This window comes from Atractosteus spatula, chromosome 22, assembly GCF_055471065.1.
Source record: "Atractosteus spatula isolate fAtrSpa1 chromosome 22, fAtrSpa1.hap1, whole genome shotgun sequence".
In the NCBI taxonomy this organism is placed as follows: Eukaryota; Metazoa; Chordata; class Actinopteri; order Semionotiformes; family Lepisosteidae; genus Atractosteus; species Atractosteus spatula.
In genome coordinates, this window is record NC_142727.1 from 16241539 (window position 1) to 16259246 (window position 17708).

The following is a 17708-nucleotide window of genomic DNA, read 5'->3' on the forward strand; positions in this document are numbered from 1 at the left end:
CTTTTTAACTATTTTAATTTTGTCTTTGGCCTGTTTCCTGTTTTTAATATTTGTTGCCCTTTCCAATTGTTAATTATCATTTAATCGTGTGGGGTTTACATTCACAACAATTCTTTTTTCGTAATTAGAGACTGAGTGTGTTGGCTTTGATGCACATGAGGTACTGATGCAGAAGACTTCTCCTTTAAAGCAGAGCCCACTGCACTGTGTGTGCGGCATCACTCACAGAGGAAAGGTAGGTAAATAAAAGTTAAAAAAGATTAGGGGAAAGAAAGAGCTTCATAGGGATATTCAACAAGAAGGTTCAGTTATAGAAAATGAGCATAGTGAATTGGAAGCGCACATAAAAAATCTCTTAAGGCTAGAGGGGAAATGTTGGAATTTAATGAAGTAAAAAAAAATATTTTCTTCAGTGCAACTGAAAGGACTATCTGTTATCCACTATCCGTCTATCCACCAATTTGTTCAGTACAGGCAGCAGGAGCATATTACAGCACATAAACAGTGCAAGACAGGACACACCCTGGACAAGAAGCAAATCTTTCCCAGGACAGGCACACACACACACACACTCACACACTCACCCACTGCCACACTCACACTCACACTCTCACACACACACACTCACACTCACACACACGCACACACGCACACACACTCACACACTCACCCACTGCCACACCCACACACTCACACTCACATACTCACACTCACACTCACACACTCACACACACTCACACTCACACTCACACACACACTCACACACTCACCCACTGCCACACCACACACACACACACACACACACACACTCACACTCACACACTGCCACACCCACACCCACACCCACACACGCGCACACACTCACACACACACACTCACACTCACACTCACACCCACACGCTCACGCTCACACTCACACTCACACTCACACTCACACACACACTCACACACACCCACACACTGCCACACCCACACCCACACACACGCACACACACTCACACACACACACTGCCACACCCACACCCACACCCACACCCACACACACGCACACACACACGCACACACACATAAGGGCCAGCTTTCCCAGAAGCCAGTAATCCTACCAGCATGTCTTTGGACTGTGGGAGGAACCCGGATCACCTGAGGGAAACCCATGTGAACATGAGGAGAACAGACAGACTCCACACAGATAAAACCCCAGGTATTGAATCCAGAGCCCCAGCAATGATAACCGCTGCACCACCGTGCCACTATAAATGATTCTGTAAAAGGACTCCAAAATGAAATATTTGAAAATATTTGTAGAAGATGAAAGGGAAATGGCTAATCTACAAGGAGTGCAAAAAAGCTCTATTTACATCATATATATTGAAATACAGCAAAATGCAAGGAACTGAATAGAGCAGATGATGAGCCTGATTCAACAACTGTCAGAGTTTAAGATTGCACAGTAAAAAACCTGATGCTGTGAATCGATAATGCTGCAGTACCTTCAGCAAGACGTACAGTATACTTCGACAGGTCATACTGAACAAAGCTTTAAACTTTGCATCTGCGTTTGGCATTATTGGAATTAATATTTGTCTTGGCAGTAATCAAAAAGCATATTTTCCATAAAGCCTCAGAGGAGATTTGCTGAAGTCGTCAATCACTGTAGTATGGTTTTGTCCTGGTTTAACCTCACCCTAGAAGTCTCCCCCTAGATCTGCATTAACTTTTCTAAATACACACAGCTGCCCACTGTTGTCTAACCTTTCAATGCCCTGATCTGTGTTGGCCTTTTACAGTATATAGTTTCTGACTAAATGTGCACTCCTGTGTATTTTGTGGATATCGAGAGCCGTTTCTGCTCAGCCATTTGTGCAATGTGTTAACTCCTCCAACAACCCTGAACAAAAGACTAAGATCACGAAGCACGTGGGACTGTTCAATCCATCAGTAGCGCTAAAAAGGTTTGAAATCTCAGTCTAAGCTTGAATCCAGACAGCTGAAGACTGCTTTTCAAGATCCAGAAGATATCCTAGGACTGGCCTTGGTTGCTGTGAACCTTTCCAGATAAAACAACACACCGTGAAGCATGAATCTTTTGTTTTTAATTGAGAAAATGGTTTAGATGGCATCTGTAAAATATTATTATAATTGTGTCTATGCTTCTTTTTAAAAACTGTTAATAAAAAACTTCTTAAATCTTTTTAAAATAATGTAGGAGAGATTTAAGAAGCATATTTTGACCCTTAAATAATACCTTTTTGAATGCAAATGGTACTTGAAATGTTGGTGCTTATGGAGGAAGAGGTATAAAGAGAGAACTTAAAATGTTTAACAAGCCATACAGTATACATCTTGAATTGACACAGTAGAAAGATCAAATCACAGTCTCTGGACCTCAAATAGGCTGGTTATTTAGTGCATTTAGGCCACTTGTGTACAACTCTTATTTTTTAATTATAAATAAATTAGCCTATATTAAATAAATTAGCCAACATCTATATTTCAGGGGCATAGAAAATTGCTTAATAATAACAACAACATCTTTTTAATTGAAAGACTTTGTTTGAAATTGTTTGCCTCAGCTTTACTGCAACATTGTCAAAAGCTTAATAACTTGCCGTTTGCTTTCTTTTCTTCTTGCTGAAGGCCTAGAGCACCACCACACAAGAGAAATGAAGACTGCAAATATACTGAAGACATGCTTGTGTTTGATGTCTTACCTTTAGTAATTGTATAATACGGTGTATCTATGACAAGTCCCAGTTTGATCAAATTGTTTTAAGGCAATTGTAGTTCAAGGTTCAAAGCCATATAATATTAAATGAATAAATGCCTTATTAACTGAAAGTTATCTCATATATCTCCATCTTAATCAAAATCAGATTACACAAACCAATTGACTTCAAAAGGTAAGTTTTATTATGGCAGTGTATGACAAATAAACATCAACAAGAGATACAAACCTTTCAGTACCCGTCTGGATGCTGTTGCTCATTGTTCTGGGTCAATGCTTTGGACTACATATTTAAAATAAGTGTTATAAAAGGATTACTTATTTATAATTAGTAGCTAAAGCACCATTGAAAATTGGCAAGTTGCTTATCAGTGTATATCCTATTGATGTATACTACTCTAAGCTGTTTATAACTGAAAAAAAGTTATAGTAAGTTAATGTAAAGTTAAGGGGTGTGGTGACACAGAGAACCTTCTATTACACTCTATATTGCCTTTCATTTACACAGCCTAACAATGTTTGTCATTTTATTGTATTGCTGCACGGAAGATGTAAGCGATGTGTTACCAGAAATATAAAATCTTATTTGGCGAGACTTTTCAAGGCACCCAAAGAAGGCTCCACAGCCGAAATGTTGTGTTTCTCTTCTTCTCTTTTCAGCATGAAGTAAACCTGGACTTGTTCCTTTGCAGCCTACGCATGCTGACGCAGCTCCCTACTTGAACTACGTCATCTGATATACATTTCCTGTTTAACAGCAATCCTCCCGAAGCTGCATGACCTAAGGTGGGTAAGGGGATGAGGTCATCTATCAATGTAGTGGGTCTTCTTCCAGGTTCTCCGACCTGACCTCTGACAGTGTCTGTCCAGTGCTTTGACAATGTTGTCTGTCTGGGTCTCTCAGTCCTCCTCTGTCCTGTCTCGGGCCTGTCACCAATTTAACGAAGTCCTGTGCCTGCTCACAGTGTCTCTCAGCCAGGGTGCCTGCAACAAACTCACCTGACTCCAGTGGAGCCACAAGAGGGAAACATGCAGACTTCACACAGAAAGACATCTCCAGGACAGAATTGAACCCTGTACCAGGGAGCAGCAAAGCAGCAGCGCTAACTTCCCCAAGAAAGGTGACACTCTTCACAAACTATAAACACGATTTTAAAGGCCTGCTGGATTATAGCTCTCCAGCTGAAAGGTCTGCCATCTGTTTTTTATTGAAAAAAGGTACCAAGATTATGAAGCTGTGCATTGGCTCTTTCAAATCTAGGTTTTTTAATTGTGTAAAACATTGTTTAATTGGAAGCAATCCAACTGGCATTATCAGTGGAAATATTTTGATAAAAGACTAACAACCTAGCGTGCAACTTTATGAACGCAGCAGTTACCCCTGAATATGTCTGCATATAGCATCATGCTGAAAGAGTGCGATTTACTTTTTACTATATGAGAACATGATGAAACTTAAAATGTTTTTAAACGTTTTGATTTTTTCCTCAGAATTACAACATTTCTTCGTGCTTTGGGGTGTGCTTAAAGCCATCCAGTTTCATAAGGCATTAAGATTAACAGCGATTCAAATGTTTCATTTTAGAAATATGATTCTAATTTTTTTTTTAAATAAATGTCCGACTATAATTCAAATAAGATAAAAATGAGGTCGTGCGCACCGGCCAGGTGGCGTAGCGGGCAAAGTCAGTGTCACAGCTATTGAAAACCAGGCTCTAAGCCCTGTGGCTTAGAGTAGCCTAGAGCCCCCCCGGTACGTCTTCGCTCCGAGCGGGTTCGAATCCAACCCGGGTACGGTCCGATCACGCTCCACCGGCGAAGTGCGTTTTCCAGCTGCCGGGTCTGCACCGGGCCGGTATTTTTAGGGGGGTGGCCATTCTAGGTCACACCCCTAAGAATGGGGAAAATTGCACGGGATTAAAGTACTAAAAGGGGTTTACAAAAAGGGGACGAATGACGTAATTGCAGCACTTAGGGGCGTTTTACGTCACTGCCACCTGACATAAATTCCCCACGAGTGCGGCTCTCTCCCCCCTCCACGCGTGGGTCAGATTCAAGATGGCGGCGCCTGCGGTTTGCGGGGCAGCGTTTCTCTTTTTACACAGTTTAAAATGTTATTTTTCTACCCAGAACGGGCTACAATGTAATGTTTTTGTTTTTGAGGTTTCATTCAGGTACGAGACTTTTCAGAAAGATGTCCTTTTATTGAACGAACAGTGCATTTCTGCGCTGTTTGAACGGGGGTGAACGCCTGGAGTCTGGGACGGAGTTACTGCAGGTGTGTGAGTGAATTCCCGGCGTGTGTTTGGTGGTGGTACGATTTTAAGGAAAATGAAATAAAATGGTTTAGATAATCTCCGTATTAAACGCTATCAAATATACTTTAACGGTTGTGGATGAAAATAAAGGCGAATGTCTTTTATGTTGCAAATAGTTTGAAGCTGTTTAATGTTTTCTTTTCCAGGTTTTATTGTTGTTTCCACTCCCTGTACGAATAATACAAACAAAACGGCTTCGCTGCATAAGAAGACCAAGAGTAAGTAATTTCCGAAAGTGTGTGCTTTTTATGTGCCACCCTTATTTAACTTTTTGTTTTTTTCGGCTCTGAATCCTGTGCAAATCGAGACATGGTGTTTTTTTTTCTGGACATGAACTCTGGTTTTCTATAAACCCTGATTTTGCTAGTCTTTCATAAATAGAATTGTAAATATATTGAGCCTCAATAGAAACATTACTTAATTGTTATTTTGCTGCAGATAGTTATTAGGAAAACGACGATCTGTGTAGCAGATGAACTAAAATTTTATTAAAGGGACCAGAAAAAAAAGTTGATTGATTTTGCTCTTCAATGTTTCTCATCAACAGGGGGTCTCCTTTGAACGGCGCATGCTAGTATCCTGTGTGGACACGCATTCCAAGCTGCACATGTGCAGTGCCTGTCTTGCAGCGTGGTGTGGTCACTGTCTAGAGGGATTCGGTTCTCTCCCCAGATCCCGGATAAGCATGTGCCTGTTCGCTGGTCACTGAAATGTACATGTTCAGTGGAGCTTTTGTCTGGTGAGTAGGGCCTTCATGGCTTTGACTGTCTGGTTCTCATCCTGCACGTCAGCTGGGTTTACAAGAGCAGCAGGAGAACACGCACTGTCCTGCTGGCATGTTGTCACTTCAGGATGAGTCTGCATGAAGGGCAGGTGGTGAGGACCCAGGACATGGGCAGTGTAGCACCGTGCAGCCAGGCTGCCATCAAGCACTACAAGAGGAGTTTGATAGCAGCTGCTGTCACACGTGGACTTCATTTGCCTGTAATGTATTGGCAGATTAGAAATTTCTGAAGAGCACAAGACAATGAGCAACAGTATCCTGCCAAGGATACACACAGAAGTGTTCTTTTAATGTGAACATTGAAATTGTTGTAATTTTTGTTTTCCAGTTTTCCTCGTCAAGGAAAGGATTTGAAACCATCTTCTATAGGTTAACCATGTTGAATATTAATGTCCTTTTTTATTGGCATTATTTTGCAGAACTTCTGTCTCCCATACAGTGGCTGGAACTGTGACCTCAAGAAGTTGGAACGAAATAATGATGATTTTTTTTAACTTGTTAAACATTGTTCGTATGAATGTGTCCACTCCACACAGAAGTTATACAAATAAAGGTTTTGCTTCCTGGGGAGATCCTCTTTTTTGCCACATGTTTATTCTTATTGTTTCTGGTCCGAATCCAGTGTAGATCGAGCTGTGGTCTTTTTGGTTCGATCTAGGTTTTGGTTTTCAGTAAACCCCGAATTGTCTACTCCAGCACCACTTGTAAATAATAAATAATACTCCCTAGGGTATCAGTGGTTTTGAAAGTCGGTGCACATGTTTTGTGCCACACTTGTTTAATTATTCTTATTTTTTCGAATCTGAATCCAGCATTGATGGAGGAGTGGTCTTTTTCATCGCATCTGTGGATGTTTTGTTTTTCAGTAATCCCCGAATATGCTACTCTAGCATGATTTATGAGAAACTACATTATATTTACAGCATGGCAAAAAAAAGAGAATTGTAACTTGACTGAGTATGGAAAGAAATGTCAGTCACTTTGCTGCAGGTAGCTATCAGGAAAATGACAATCTGTGCAGCAGGTGCACTGACATTTTATTTAACAAATGTCATGTATGTCAATTTGGTTTGCTGATTAATATTTCTCATCAGCAGGGGGTCTCCTGTGAATGGCGCGTGCTAGTGTCATGTGTGGTAACACAGTACGAGCTGCACATCGGACATGCCTGCCGAACTCAAGGTTGCAGTCGCCGTCTTATAGGACTTCTTACGGTTTCTTTTCTCTCTCCTGGGTCCTGGGCCAGCATGTGCCTGTTCGCTGCTCACTGAAATCTACATGTTCAGTGCGTCCTAAGTCTGGTGAGTAGGGCCTTTGACTGTCACTTTCTCATCTCAGCGTTATTAATTTAATATAGAGGACATATGGGTTCATTTGTGCTTTTTTTTCCTTTATCTTCACTAGGCTTGATATTCAGCAGACCATATCGCCACCTCATGACCTGACCAGTACTCTTCTTGAACAGGTGAGTTAGGGCTCATGCAACAGTCACTCTAGGCATGAATGATCAGGTTATATTAAATAATTTATTCAGTATGGTTAGTCATTATCAAGCATGGATAGTGTTTCTTTTTTGGACAAAATATAATGAACACTGATGTGAAGATTGTGAACTTCATTCTTGACTGAGTGGCACACCAGGTGTAAAGGGACTTCAGGCCAGCCACAGTAGTGCAAAGTGGAGTACAGATCTGTTTAGGCCCCATCCACGTTATTACCGCTTCATCCAATTCGGGGTCGAGGTAGAGCTGCTGGAGCCTGTATCGGCAAGAAATGGGCTCAAGGCAGGGTAGTCCCTGGACAGGACTCCAGTCCATCGCAGGGCACATTCGCACTCACAGCCACATGTAGGGCATATTTCCCTAGAAGCCAGCTACCCTACCAGCATGCTTTTGGACTGTGGGGGGAACTCCATGCAGATAGCACCCCAGGTCCGGGTGTGCATAGGCAGTAATGATCAAAAATCCTCAATATTACGCTTGGCTGTAGCCACCTGAATTGGTCTGGACTCATCTTGCCATGAATCGGTGAGTTGCCTGTGCACTATTGCTTCTCTTACCTGCCAAATGCATCACTTTGTGACACTGCTTCATGTCCATGTGAAATCATGTTGGTATTTTCAGAAACAGCTCTTCATTGACACATTCTGAAGGAAGAACTGAAGAAAAGCATCATGTTTATTGACTGCAGCAGTACACATGAACTGGGGACAACAGCTCTTGAAACGTTTTGTCAAAGACTTGCATTCTAAAGGGCATGTGTTGTCTTCTCCCTTAGACAAAGAGAGCCGGTACTTGGTGAACACGACTGCTGCGAGTCCGGTTTTGCCACGACCTGCCTGTTGCTGAAGCCTCACTCCAGCGGGATTCACTGTTTCCACAGCCGGTAAGTGTTGTCACTGTGCTCTTGTCTTGCTGTAAATTGTATAGGTAGGGGACAAAAAAATGGAAACGCTCACATAAAAGGTTACTTAAGAAATCTTTAAACCCAAGTGTGCAGTCCGTATGGACGGTATGCAGTGTGGCATAGAGTCGACAGCATGTGCAATTTTACAGAGGGGATGTGAAACCTTTTTCCTTCAGAGTCGTATCAACTCGTGCCTGAGTTTTTGGCGTCCCTCATTTACCCTGTTGTTTCCATTGTTTTGTCCACTACTGGTAGATTAGCTTCTTGAAATGTAGGTGTTGCATTTTTATCTTTTGATTTTATTGTGTGTATCACCAGTCGTATGTCAAGCTGTGGCAGTAACCCCATTGCTCCCACCTCCAGTGTGTTGAGTGGAGCTTTGCCACATGGTCTGGATGCCTCAGATTCGAGTTTGTGATTTAGGTTGCTAACCTTGCTGCTTGAGCAGAACAGCACCAAACTGAAATCTGCATCTCCTTTTCTTTTCCTTCTGCCTTCAGACCAGTGGCAGAGCTAGCTGTGCACTCCTTTCTCTTGAAACCATTATACTTTATGAGATGCTGCTTGACTGACTGACTACCTGCTGTCTGGTGCCATGCAAACCACGTTCTCTTTGCATGTATTGATTGTATTTGCCTTAAAATTCACTGGTGTTAGCCGAGTGTAGTTTATTTGCAGTGACATTTTACATTTTGAGCACAATTGTGTTTTAAACTTTGCATTGACTGGAGCAATGTTAACACGCTTATTCTTTCTCGTCTAGGACACTGATGGCTGCTGTGAAGTCTGGCTCTGCTGCCGAAACCTCGTTCCACAGAAGTCCCAGTGATGGTTCTGCTCCTGTTGCTTTGTATTTTCCTTTTGCACTGTGCTCAATAAACTAAAACTGCATTTTGCTCCATTTGTTGCCTCTTCATTGTTTGCAGGCTTTGCTGCTCTTTGTGCAGAGAAGGAACCAAGGCAGGAAAAGTGGGGTGGGGCTTAGGTGCATGTGGGGCTTAGGCACAGCTCCTCTCAACATGACCATAATTTTGGAGAAAATCTTGAAATTTGAGCTGGTTTCTGGGGGAAGGCGGGCAGGGTTTTGAGGGGGGAAAGTATGGCTCCTCCCCAAACAGGGAGATAGACAAAATTTGAGCTGGTTTCCAGGGGGCGGGGGCTGGGGGAGGGATGGCTCCTCCCCAAACAGGGAGATAGACAAAATTTGAGCTGGTTTCCGGCGGAGTGGAGAAGGGGAGAGAGGGGGGGAGTGGAAAAGAGGGAGAGAGGAGGGGGGGGGGGGGGAGAGAGGAGGGGAGAGGGGGGGGGGGGGGAGAGAGAGGGGGGGAGTGGAAAAGAGGGAGAAGGGGGGGGGGGGGGGAGAGAGGAGGGGGGGGAGTGGAAAAGAGGGAGAGGGGGGGGGGGAGAGAGGAGGGGGGGGGGGGGGAGAGAGGAGGGGAGAGGGGGGGGGGGGGGAGAGAGAGGGGGGGAGTGGAAAAGAGGGAGAAGGGGGGGGGGGGGGGGGAGAGAGGAGGGGGGAGTGGAAAAGAGGGAGAGGGGGGGGGGGAGAGAGGAGGGGGGGGGGGGGAGAGAGGAGGGGAGAGGGGGGGGGGGGGAGAGAGAGGGGGGGAGTGGAAAAGAGGGAGAAGGGGGGGGGGGGGGGGAGAGAGGAGGGGGGGGAGTGGAAAAGAGGGAGAGGGGGGGGGGGAGAGAGAAGGGGAGAGAGGGGGGGAGTGGAAAAGAGGGAGAAGGGGGGGGGGGGAGAGAGGAGGGGAGAGAGGGGGGGAGTGGAAAAGAGGGAGAGAGGAGGGGGGGGGGGGAGAGAGGAGGGGAGAGGGGGGGGGGGGGAGAGAGAGGGGGGAGTGGAAAAGAGGGAGAAGGGGGGGGGGGGGAGAGAGGAGGGGGGGGAGTGGAAAAGAGGGAGAGGGGGGGGGGGAGAGAGAAGGGGAGAGAGGGGGGGAGTGGAAAAGAGGGAGAAGGGGGGGGGGGGGAGAGAGGAGGGGAGAGAGGGGGGGAGTGGAAAAGAGGGAGAAGGGGGGGGGGGGAGAGAGGAGGGGAGAGAGGGGGGGAGTGGAAAAGAGGGAGAAGGGGGGGGGGGGGGAGAGAGGAGAGGAGGGGGGGAGTGGAAAAGAGGGAGAAGGGGAGAGAGGAGAGGAGGAGAGAGTGGAAAAGAGGGAGAAGGGGAGAGAGGAGAGGAGGGGGGGGAGTGGAAAAGAGGGAGAAGGGGAGAGAGGAGAGGAGGGGGCTTCCCTGCTGAAAAAAATTTCCCCAAAACCTATCTCCCTCAACACAGTGGACGTGGCTGGCAGGTCTATTCCTAGCCCCAGCCCCTCCCCTGCTGGAAAAAAATTTCCCCAAAACCTATCTCCCTCAACACAGTGGACGTGGCTGGCAGGTCTATTCCTAGCCCCAGCCCCTCCCCTGCTGGAAAAAAATTTCCCCAAAACCTATCTCCCTCAACACAGTGGACGTGGCTGGCAGGTCTATTCCTAGCCTCACCCCGAGACCCAGAGCACCAACCAAAGGCGGCCACCGAAATAAGGAATCCGTAACACCAAAGGGAAGCCAAACACTTTTCTTTATTAAAACACCAAAGATGGACTCGGGCGTGTTCCCCTGGCAACAAGGCTCCTCGAGTCTTTGGCACCGTCTGAAATGAGACAGGAAAAAGACTAACATTAGTGACACCTCATAAAGACAAAGTGTGAAAAACGCCTGTTGACTACACATTTGACAAAAGAGGGGAGAAGACTAATAATCTTAAACCGGCTAGTCAAATTATTTTGCTTACTTGTCAAAAAATGGCTTTTTCACCAGCACAGATGGCTACGCCAGGCAACTCAACACTTTTCAAAAAGCCCCATTCATTACTGGCACAATTTAAAACTTTAGCAAGCTAGAAGATTACTAAATAACCAAGAGCACTTCGTCATGAAGTCAGGAAGGCTGGGAACCATCCTGTGTTAAAACAATGTGGCAGCTCAAAGGCAGTTTTTGTTTCTTAAGTTTTGTGTAGTCAAACACTGACCTCACCTAAATGTTCAGGTAATTCCCAGCCATCAGGAGTCTAAACTGCACAATCAATACAATATTAAGCTCAGTGCAAAAAAAACAGCACCACACTTCTATACGAAAACTCCCTATTTGCATACAACACATATGACATGAGAAACAACAGAACTGGGGGACATCCGTGCAGATTCTCCTAGTCAGAAGTGACTAGGACGGCCTATTTGAACAAAAAACGCACTCTCACTTTGGATGAGAATCCATCACTGCACAGTCTATCGCCCACCAACCCCACAAAGCAAAATACCCACAACCCCACCTCTGGGGCCACCTCTACTAACAACCCTGACAGTCCACAGCTTCTGACCTTCCTTGATCCATATCAGCAAGCTCCTGAATTGCTTACTTTCTTGTAGTCTTGTGAATGACTTTTCATTTGCTTACTCTTATTCAGTATTCACGGAAGCAACTTTTAACACATCGTGTTTTTCTCCTGTATCGTTCTATTAAGCTCAATACATTCAAGGCACTGGGCCATTTCAGCCAGTGCTTTAGATACTGTATGCTGAGCTCACAATGTGCACATAGGTGCACAATACATTCCTGCACATCTGTGTGGTAGAATCCAGAAACCACACGTCACAAGCACTGCACAGCTGATTTTAATCAGACTGGAAAAATTATCTTGCATAACCCTTTAACAATTTACACTGCAATGTTAAGTGTAAGGTATTCAAATACAAACTGTAGTACTGTCAGCACTACAAAGTCTGGCTGCATTGGGCCTGTGATTCAATTTTGAAGAACTGAAACAGTAATTGAAGAATTTGGTTTTCAAAATCTCAGTATAAATCAGGATAGGGTTGACAAAGCAGGGCTGGGTTGCTAGTGTGTAGCAAAAAATATCCCTGGGAGCCAGATTTTCTCGAACATCAATTGGTCAGATGAGTTCATTTTTTTTTGGTCTTGGAAAGTGATGAGAGTGGTAACAGCCAGCAGAAATATTTTAAAAAGAAAACCTTGGCATCAAGCACTATAGAAACACAGGGCATACTAAAGAAAACATTGGGATTATAAGGCATTTTATGGTGACATAAAGCAATAGGAGAATCTGAATGCTCTTAGGTATGAGTTAAATAATGTACTGTATACTTTTGTGCAGCAATCGTATTCACACAAGAAAAAAAAAATGTTTCACAAAGACTACGTGAGTTGCTGTTGGAGACACTGCATATGGATCAACAAAGCACCTCTTAGATCCAGCAAATCTGACCAGGTTCAACACGGAAATCCCTCAGACACGTGTGAACGATACAGCGGGGTGACAGCTGTCACAGAGGCCTCTCTACAGAACCAAACCGAGAACTTCCAGCCCAGGAAGACTATACCGACATTATTCCACACAGTTACAGCAAAAACCCATGTCTTACCTGGCTTAGAAGGTCCTGGAAACACTTTGCTTCTCCTCGTGGTGAATCAAGCTTCAGGGGTGGGCTGCTCAACACTTTCGGCACCTTGAGAGGCAAAAGTAAACAGGGTGAAATTTAGCCAATGACCTCCATGTCATACCTGCTTGTTCCCAAGCTGAATTAATGCTCAAGTCCTCATGCCCTCACCCAAGGAAACATTGTTTCTTCGTAAACAAATGAAAACCTAAAAACATTACAGTGAAAGTAATAAACACGTGGCTACAAAATCACTTTCCGCGTCTGTTTCTTTCCTTCTATTTCCCATAAATAACGCATCAATCATTTTAAATAGGTTTTAGGGCTACTGTTATTTCTACTAACAAATCCACAAGACGTATGCCTTGCACGTGTTGGTAACATGTTGAAACAATTATGATATAGGACCTCCAAGAAAAATACGATCTACATTAGTTAATGCTTACTTACACATTTGATTTAAAATAACACAGCACTCCATGAACGCGTACCGCGCTAAACCAGTTGCAAAACCAATCATTTTGCTCAATGAAATGTGCTGACGAAAACAACAGAATTGTCCCAAGATTTGATAACGAAATAAGATCTTAACAAAACAGGCAGTTCAAAAATAGATTCACCGAGTCATCAAGTCATTTTGAATAAACTAATGCATGTAACAATAAAAAACGACTCACCCCGAAGACAAAAAACGGGTCTTTTCTCCATAATATCCAATGCTGAAAACGCCACCGAAAACAAAGCTATGCCTGATTTAGATTTTAAAAACCCAGCAGAACCCCATAAGGAAATTCCATTTGACAGCAATAAGAATAAAACGCATGAATGAAAAACGTTTGATTTGCAGAAACTCGGGCCTACTCCAACCTTACGAATTTGGAACAGCCGCCATCTTGCGCTCCACCGGCCGGCTGGAATGAGCGCTCGCGCCGCCACGAGTAAATGGCGAGAACTGCGGCTAAAAACCAATTCCACACTCCTGCGTGCAGTAGCCCGAAACCAATTAGGAGACATTGTACCGTGCAATGCCATATGCAGTGCGTAACTTTGAATTTTAATTGCATAGTGAGCCGAAATGTCGTTAAAACCCCGAAATATACATAGCAGTTATGAGAAAAACAAACTGTAAGATAAGAAAAATTACTCTATGCTATTAGGGTGCGTAAGAATAAGAAAGCAGTGTGATTTGCTTGTCACAAACTGCAAACTCCAGTAGTGAACAGCAAAAGTTTAGAAAACGTTACAGTGCTTCAGACCATCAGATGCATAGTTTGCTTTAGTGCACAAATAATTGAAAAAATAATCGCATTTTTACGAATAATGAGCCTGATTTACTCCCATTCCTTTGCACGGTGATCTACCATATGTTACTTTTTTTTATGAAAGCTGCTATTTACTTAGATGATAAAGTGTTCTATATAAATTCTGTAAAAAACCTTTAGATTCATTTCTTGGGGGTCGTGCTTGTATATTCTTTGCCTGCAAGGAAACTAATGATTATTCCTGCATGAAAAACCGAATTTTACGGTGCATTGATCGTTTCAAGGTCTTTAATGTTATCTATCCAGCAGTCCGACTCAAACATATGGGTTTTATTCTAGCAGCATGTAGTCGTTTGAAAATCTGAGTCAAAGCAAGATAAAACTTTTGAAAAAGCTAGAGCTTACAGTTTTTCATGTATACACTGATACTGGTTGTATAAACACATTTTATAAAACTGAACGTACATGTCCCAAAATAAATACTATGCCAGCTAAATTATAAGCACAATTCACGTGTTTACCACACATATAATATTATAGATCAACTTTTTGCAAAACACTACACACTTCCTCTCATGAGGCACTGTCATCAGTGAAATCACATGTGGAAAGCACTGACATTCACAATAACGAGCTCCAGTCATCGATGAACAACACTCACTCCTCCAGGTGCAAACACTGAATCCTTAATTGCTTAATCACCAATCAGAAACCTACCTTTGCTATAAAAGGGTGGCTGGTGCTCTTTCCTGCCTTTTGCAACAGTGGCTGCATGGAATGCTGGGAGAGGGAGAGGGAGAGGGAGAGGGAGAGGGAGAGGGAGAGGGAGAGGGAGAGGGAGGGGGAGGCCGAGGCCTGTGCAGCTGTGATTGACCATGTGCTTGTCCATGATTTTTCTATGAGGAAAGCTCAGCAGTCCAGCCAAATTTGAGCTGCTTCACTGTGGCCTCAGGTATTCAGACATCCAGAAATGAACATGGGTAAGTTACAACTATCTTGGGAACATTTGAATGCTGTGCTGTAATTGTCCAACCTGCAGTACTGGGATTGTACAACCAGTATGGTGTTCTACAGCCTCCTGTTATCTCCTGTTTGCTGCATACTGTGGAATACTGCTCATTACAGCAGAGCAAGAGGGACATACCACTGTGTTCCTTGAATACATTAGTACTGTAAAACTACCATGGCCTACTGTAATCTCCCCCCAACTTTTTTTTTGGTAGACCTGGGAGACCAGCAGCTAATGGTATAGCACAACTATTTACTGCAGAGCAAGAAACATGGTTCTGGCAAAGGATTCCATGTGGCTTTGAGCACAAGGTCCAATCATTCAGGACAGTGTCTGTCCCTGAGCCAATTCTCCCAATGAAGAGATGGTGGATGAGATGCCTTTGTGTACCATTGGAAGGAAACGCTCAAGATGACAGAACTGTGATGCCAGTACTGTATGTGCAAGTAAGTTTCCTGACAAACTGCTGTGTACTATTAGTGTGATTTTCAGCATTAACTGGTGTTTTGCTCTACTTCAAATCCAACAATGTTAAATGTGATACCTCTATCCTTTTAGGAAATGTTTGAGCCCGATACAGTACCAGGGCCTCTCCCCCTGCTGCCTGACAAGGCAAGACCCGGCCTGTGATGAAAACCACTGGCCTAATCCTACTCCCAGGTGGGATGCAGAGGCAGAATAAAGCCCAAGTTATCACTGTATATTTCTTACAGGAAAGACTTCCATGCAAGTGTTTTTCTGTACTGTATGGTACCTGGGTCTACTTGTGCTACTACTGGTTTTTGTTTAGTGGTCATGTTGGAATTTGAACCATCATCTATCCAAGTTTCCATGTTACAACTTTCACAGTAACAGTGTGACAAGTGCAAGGCTTGCAAAGGTAATTTCAAACTTTCACAGTAACAGTGTGACAAGTGCAAGGCTTGCAAAGGTAATTTCATTTGTTTTTCAGTCATCTCAGCCATGTTTCAGTATGTACTGTTGGGTCTTTAGTGGAGGGGGGAGGCTGTCTTTTGAGCAGTTTCATTTAGGTGGTAGCACCATTTTGAATAGTACGTTTCATTTTGTTTTGAGACTTGGATAATTGGTGGTGGTTTTGCACAAAGTGTGTGAATGATTGTGAACTGTAAAACCTGCAAGGCTTTCTTGAAGTGCTAAAACAATTCCTTGCTTCCCAATTTATCCACCTCATTAACAGTGGCATTAAATTAAACTGACTTATTTTCTACTGTATACTGTAAGTAATCCAATCATGTTGTATAATCTAGTTTTAACTTCTGTGAGCTGTACCATGGATGTATAGTGTTGCATTGTGAAATCCTCCATTCATTGGTAGTATTACACAGGTGTGTGACATGCCTCTCACTGCAAAATGTTTTCTTGCAAATTAAGTATTAATTATGGTTTGTTTTTGCTTAAGTTCAATAACTCCCTCTACTTACTTCACATTGTAATGTAATTACTCCAACCCTTGAAGTCATTATTCTGCTTATCTTGCTATGTTTTAAAGATCTGTCCAAAACACAATCTGTAAATCTAGTTTTCTTTTTTAAATTCATGAAAAACATGCCTTTGTTGTATGTAATAAGTGTCATAAAACATATATCCTGAATTTATCCCTGTTTGTAATCCCAAAAACACTGAATTTATTTATGACTGCTAAAGTTTTTAAAACAAATGCTGTGAATTTGTATGGAATGATTATAATTGTGAAAACATCCATCCTGAATTTGTCAACATTTGTTGTAATCTCCAAAACAGCACATGTATTCTTCTCACAACTGCTCTAGTTTTGAAAACAAAATCCCAGCATTTGTAAGCAATCAAGCTTTGACCAGTCCCAGTGTCACATTACAGCAGGTAAGCATGCACACAAGGGTGGACCAGGAACTACTTCCCTCCTTAAGATTCAGAAAGAGTGTGAACACTGATGCTTTGTTGGTAGAAATTCCTTATCACCTCCGAGCCCTACACTACAGACACATACATAGAAATATGTTTTCTATGGCTAATACTTATAGTATCCAACCCCATTTAAAAGAAGTAGAAATATTCAGGATATTTGTACTTTAACGAAAACTGTCCTGCATTGACTTTGAATACTCCTTTCTCCTTTGAATGGAGATGAACTGCACTAATTAAGTGGGGGACTGCCCCCAGTTGTAGGTGGATCCTGAATACACATGCAATGGCTTAATTACACCCAGGAGCATCCACTAAACTATTAACTTCGAAAGAGATTTAGATGCACCAGAGCTTGGTCCCATAGCAAAAGTGGCGAAGATGTATGATATGCAGCCAGTTATATTCCATTTTCAATTTATTAATTAAGGGGGATATAGAGAATTTTTCCACTTTGACATTAGTGTTGGTCAGTCAATGACCAGAATGAAACGCAGTATGAATCAATACCTTAACAAAATAGGTGAAGAAGTCCAACGTGCGTGAATACTTTTCATAGCCATTGGAAATTGTGAGAAGTTTCAGGGGATCTATTTTTTTTTAATTGCATTAACTCTAATATTAATTTTAACATCTAGCAGACAATGCTATTCAGAAGTCGAACTACAGGAGAAAGTGTTCAAATGGCAGAGGAGTCTGGAAAAGGGTGGACTGAAAATTAATGCAGAAAAATCTGAAGTAAGGGAGAAAAGAGGAGATACTATAACCAAGGTTGAGGAGACAAAAGGAGGAAAATTGAAACAGGTTGATGGCTTTAATACCTTGGATCAAAACTGGTAAAGGGAGGCAGTAAAACAAAGAGTGAAAGC

At 43.1% G+C, this 17708-nt stretch overlaps 2 long non-coding RNA genes across 2 annotated transcripts; one reads left to right on the top strand and one right to left on the bottom strand.

Moving 5' to 3' along the window:
• Positions 1-4737: 4737 nt before the first annotated feature.
• Positions 4738-9129, top strand: LOC148816896 (uncharacterized). Its single transcript, XR_016094708.1, has 6 exons — positions 4738-5003; positions 5190-5261; positions 5591-7128; positions 7232-7292; positions 8105-8212; positions 8997-9129. It is a non-coding gene; the product is annotated as an uncharacterized LOC148816896 (long non-coding RNA).
• Positions 9130-10773: 1644 nt separating this feature from the next.
• On the bottom strand, positions 10774-13607 carry LOC148816897 (uncharacterized). The gene is made up of 3 exons (XR_016094694.1): positions 13344-13607; positions 12652-12735; positions 10774-10862 (listed from the first exon to the last, which is right to left on the bottom strand). It is a non-coding gene; the product is annotated as an uncharacterized LOC148816897 (long non-coding RNA).
• Between the last annotated feature and the right edge of the window lie 4101 nt (positions 13608-17708).